Raw genomic sequence first — 5,556 nt, forward strand, 5'->3', positions numbered from 1 at the left:
TTAGTAATTTCATTGTCCTGTATTGACTTTAACCCTTCAACATCCCTCCAAATAAAAACAATAACAGCATAATTCAGAATTTCTCTAGAAACAAGAACTTATACAACTTCTCCTCAAAGAGGTACCCAGTAAAGACAAATTTGACATACAGAATTACTTTATAATAGTTACATGTTACTTCTTCAGGTTGTAAAGAAAGTTAAATAAGTCTTAAGGTAAGAATGAAGCTATTTTTTTTAAGTTTATTGTAATTGATTTTAGAGAGAAAGGAAGGGAGAGAGAGAAACATCAATGTGAGAGAGAAATTTTGATGGGTTGCCTCCTGTATGACCAGGTAAGACGATGCTCAACCAACTGAGCATGAAGTTTTTAATGATGTATGAAAAGCTTCCATTTAAATATAAGGTAAATTTAACTAAATAAAAAAAACAAAAATCCTAAAAGTAGGATTATATATTTTAAAAATTAATACTCTAACGCTTCTTAAATGTTTAATTTACAATTAATTTTAAGGTAGTTTATTTCAAATACAGTGGAATTATGAGCTATACACCACTTAATCAAACCTGCTAGATGTGGCATTGCCAAAGGATCTTGAATATGGTTCCACTTTTGGCCAGGAGATGGCGCTGTCATGCAAGACGCTGCCTTATATTTATTTATTTATTTATTCATTTCAATTTAGCATGCTGCTTTCTAACAGACAGTGGATACCATCGAGTGAGTGTCAGAACGGAACGCTAAGGCAGAAGCAGAGAGGATGCTGCGGTCATCCTTTCTTGTTTTTTATTTTTTAGTGAAGATGGAACACATATAAGACTGTGCTTTCTGCTTTCGTCGAAATTCTGAAGAACTGCATTGGAGACTATTCAACACACATATGGATTCTGTGCTATGATTTACAATTACCTTTATTTCAGGTAAGCCAACATGATTCTATCTTTGACCTATCAAAGAATTGTTATCTATGTTAATGAAAACATTGAAAGCAAGATGTGTGCTTTGGAAACTTAGATTCAGATCTAAAGGATTTAAAAGCTCTAATTCTAGCTGTGCTGGGTTTTTAAATCTTCCTAGACTGAAATGAACTCCAACCCTAGCATGCTGTATTTTAATGATCCTTCGGTTTTCTGGCCTTTAGTGTCCATCTGTGCCATACGTGTGTGCCTTTTGAAGGCAGAGCTTTCAAAGTGAAGGATGGGTCTGCCTCCTGCCTTCACTTTGAAATAGGGAAATACTGCTCCTTAATGCGGTGAGCAAATTGTAGAGATGTAATGAAGCAGATTAACATGGCAGTGGCTTTGCGGAAGCCCGGAGCGGAGCCTTCTGATAGCAGCCTCAGAGGCATGCCAACATCCTGAGCCTAAGGGCCTTCTGCACATTTCCTGCCGGTAATGATGCTATGGCTTATTTGTTTTTGTTTGTTATTTTCCTTTTTAGAAAAAATATGTAAGTCTTTCTTCCACATCAATGGAAGATTTATGTAATGTGTTTAATAGACTTGGAATGATAATACAGACCTTCCCTCTCCCTCCGGTATGGATGTGAGGAGTAGACTGAAAACAAATTAATTGCTGAGAAATGGATTTTCCTCTGATCTTCGTGGCTTTGTGAGGATAGGACTGTGGCCATTAAAAATAGTCGATATTGTATAAGGTGTTCACATTTTAAATTATTTTTGATCATGTGACTTTAGCTGTGCTAAAGAGTGGAATGACTCAGGAGCTAGAAATTGCATGCAACAGCCCTGCTTTTTTCTGCTTCTTCCTCATGCCTTTCCCTAAATCCTTTTTTCATTGTTATCAAATTAATAGGAAGAAATCAATAAAGGAATCCTGCATTTAAAAGTCGCAATTGCCATTTAGATCAGTTTTAAATGAAATTGTAAAATATTTTGTAAAATTGTTTTTAAAATCCTCATTCTCTCCTCCTTGGAAAGAGATGTGTGTGTGCGTGTGTGGGGGGGGTGGGTACAGGAAGTGGCCGGTGGTGGGGGTGCATCAGGATGTTTCTATCTCACTCAGCATTTTCCTATAAAGAGGTAACTCTGCTGTGTCAGAGGTTGTGAAAGCTATGGGGAATGATTTTATAGAATGGTTTGAACCACCAAGAAAAAGAAATCCATTCTTTTGACATGTGGGATCTATAGAGAGATTTAAGTCCCATGTGTTTCTATATGCATGGGAATGTTTAGAATCACAGATCTCTAGCATTTATCTATGTCATCATTTAAAGAATAACAACTGTGGCTGTGAGGTTAAGTTAATTTCCTAGAGCCACACATTAAATTAGAATCAGAGGCAAGACTAGAACACTGGTTGGCAGTTTTTTCAGCGTCTTTCATAGCAGTAACTCCATTTACCTCTGGTGTGAATCCAAGGGGCATATAGCAGGTGTATGAAATAGACTGTGTGTGTGTGTGTGTGTGTGTGTGTGTTTGGGTAAATTATATGAAGTAGAGTTTCAGTGCACATGCTACTCAATACATATTTTATGTAGTGTTCAATTTTCTCAGGCCTCTGACAAAGCATCCAAAAAAACAAAAACAATGTTATGGAGACTCTCTGTTTCTTAGTATTCTCCTCTCCTCATTTGATGAGGTATACTAGTCTACTCTATGCCCATGAATGACATGCATGGTCACTTATTAACTCATGACTCTATTCCTCCTACCTAATAGAACAAAACGTGCATGTTCATTAGTCTATCTACCCTTACAAGAACATCATCTTGTGCCCTGTCCTTCCATATGGTTTTTTTTTTCACTTACTGGGCCTAGGCTACTTCTTTAATATCTTGAGAAAGAAAATAAATCAAATGTGGCACTCCCACATACAATATATATGGAGTACCACACACCTACCAAGAAGTGTCCACTGTAGAGACTAAGACATAAACAGAGGCATGTATTTTACCTCATGGAGTTTGACATGGAAATGTGCATGTACAGATAGTACTGCAGTTTGAAATATTATAAACATAAAAATGAAGATGAGAAAGTAATGGGGCAGGTATGTGAATAGCTGTCTTGTACCAGGCACTGTGTTATGCCTGAGAGTCAGAATAAGCCAACATTCACCATTTCTGTGCATGAGGAGCTCAGAGCCCAGAGAAAATAATTTTAAGAGGATATGACAGTTAAATTAGATCTTTAAGAGTGAGTTGAGTGTAAACAAATAAAAATAGAAACAGGGGTTCAGACTGAGGATTAAATAAGAAAAGAGAAAAATGAAAAGTAATTTTAGGTTTTAAGACTTTTGCCAGTGAAAGAAGAGATAACTTTTTTTTAAGTTGCTTATTTCAGGCACCAAGGTAAGACAAGCAAATACAAGAAAATAGGGAGCTATAGGACATTACATAGAGAAATTATAGAATATGTTAAATATCCAATCTGATAGAAGCCTGAAGATAGTAGGTTTTTTGTTTTGTTTTGTTTTGTTTTTGGGGACAGTGAAAGTAAGGATAATGAATTTGACTTTTGATATTATGGTTTTGACATACTAACACATACTCTCACATAGAGATGTTCTATAAGGTGAAAATTTTATGTCCAGATTTTAGATTAGAAGATAAAGCTAAATATATGATGTGCATGAAGCTATGGCAATAATTAGGTCACACATACATAAACATATTTGGGGAATAAAAGTGGAGTAAAGCTAACTGTGTAAAAGTAATGGAAGACTTTGTAGGAATAACAATGTCATAGGAGGCAAAGCAGGTGAGTTTATAATACCAAAATGCTCCGAAACAGTAGCAAACCCATAAAGTGGTTGATTAGTAAGAGAATAGGGGAGAAGCTCATGAACTTCATTATTATTATTATTATTATTATTATTATTACTATGTCATGGATGAATTTTAAGAGGTTTAGTAGATTTGCAGAGACAGGGGCTCAGACTGAGGATTAAACAAGAAATGAGAAAAATGAAGAGTAATTTTAGATTTTAAGACTTTTGTCAGTGAAAGAAAAAGGATAACTTTTTTTTTTTTTAAATTGAGGAGCAACGTACTGTTGAGGAAAATTTGATTTTAGGTAGGATTAGAGAAACCCCAGACCCTTTATAGAGTAAGGTTATTAAGTCAGAAAAGAAACATTTGTAAAACAAAGAGAAAAAATAAATTGCAATCCAATAGGAGATAAGAGAGATAAGGTTCAAGAATGCTTTTACTTTGAGATATGAAGAAGTAAGAGCTGATATAAAATAAGCTGATGTAAGGTGCCCTGTTCTTGGAAATTAAATCTTTGTCTATAAGATAAATATTATATATATTATATCATATATATATATATGTATATATATTCCCAGAAAAGGGTATTCGTGAAATATGGACTTTCTAGAATAAATAAAAAACACACTTTTCAGCAGAGCACACTTTTGCCATATTAATCCTTGATGTTGAAACTAACAATACTGTTTCACATTATGCTTATTGTACATACTTTAGTTATCCATTTTTTATCCAGAATGACCTGTTTAAAAGTAGCTTCTCTTTTAAGTTTGCATAGGATCGACCAATACATACCTAGTATGGGTATCTACTTTGATTATTAAGGTCTAGTTTGCCAGCATCTACATCAATTATTCAAACTCTGGCCTTTTCCTCCCTCAGTTTCGTTAGTGCTTAGACAAGGATTTGGGTAAAGAGGGAAGGAAGTCCATTTAGTCACACACTTCCTTCTCTAAACTCCTTTATGCAGCTTCCTATCAGAAGTTCTCACTTCTTTAATGGTGCCAGAATCCTCTTGCACATTTCCGAGAGCCAACTTCTAAGCATTCCCTTGCACTCACATGCCATGTAATGGCAATATGAGGCCTTGAAGAAGGCACAGGCGTGATGAAGAATCTCATTCTTCACAGGGACGCCTGTGAAGTAATTGCTTTCTCAGTTCAAATGGACTCAGTTCCGGTCAGGATTGGTTGAGTATAAATATCACTTCCTTGTCTCTATATCTGATTCTATTGAGCTGTGTGGTGAGCCTGACAGTTTAAGGAGAGAAGTGCAGAAGTAAGCATTTAGGTGGCAGTGCAGATACAGATAAAGATACAGATACACCCCTTTCCTCACCTCAGGGCTGACTGGGGGCAACATTATAAAGGCAGACGTCAGTGTCCTCTTCTTCCCTCTTCTCTAGATGTCCTCATAACTGTCTCACTCAACTGCTAAGCCTTAATTGAGATGATCTAGCTTCAGTTCCCAGCCATAGATTTTATTTGTGTTTATTTTCATTCTGTTGTGATTAGGAAATTTCGGGCCATGGTTGCCAGCTGTAGAACCCTTATCCATTTCAGAACTTGGTGTTTATTTGACTCCATCCTTTCTGGACCATCAGTGTGGCTACTTTGAAGGCTGATGGGGTAGCTGATGATCTGAAACAGAAACATTAACTCAAGTTGAATCCCATTGACAGCTATTGTGCTGTCACAACTACACTAGAGGTTGGTACTAGAGGTTTTGAGGTGTCTGATCACCATGCCACAAACCAGGCTCACCACTTCTCAGCTCAGAGCACTTTCAAAGGGATTAAATTCTATGTTTGGTTTTGTTATTGAT

General features: G+C 36.2%; 1 protein-coding gene across 2 annotated transcripts in view; it reads left to right on the forward strand.

Annotated features, from left to right (window-relative positions):
* The first annotated feature begins 686 nt into the window (after nucleotides 1–686).
* LOC102243307 (sodium channel protein type 2 subunit alpha) overlaps nucleotides 687–5,556 on the forward strand; it is a 127,061-nt gene continuing 122,191 nt past the window's right edge. Inside the window, exon 1 of one of the 2 annotated variants that reach the window (XM_014545362.1) lies at nucleotides 687–920. The gene's annotated coding sequence lies outside the window, so the exon portion shown is untranslated. Of the gene's footprint in view, nucleotides 921–1,307; nucleotides 1,392–5,556 lie in introns of those variants that run through there. The other variant, XM_014545376.1, reaches the window with a different exon arrangement.

Source organism: Myotis brandtii, unplaced genomic scaffold, assembly GCF_000412655.1.
Source record: "Myotis brandtii unplaced genomic scaffold, ASM41265v1 scaffold112, whole genome shotgun sequence".
In the NCBI taxonomy this organism is placed as follows: domain Eukaryota; kingdom Metazoa; phylum Chordata; class Mammalia; order Chiroptera; family Vespertilionidae; genus Myotis; species Myotis brandtii.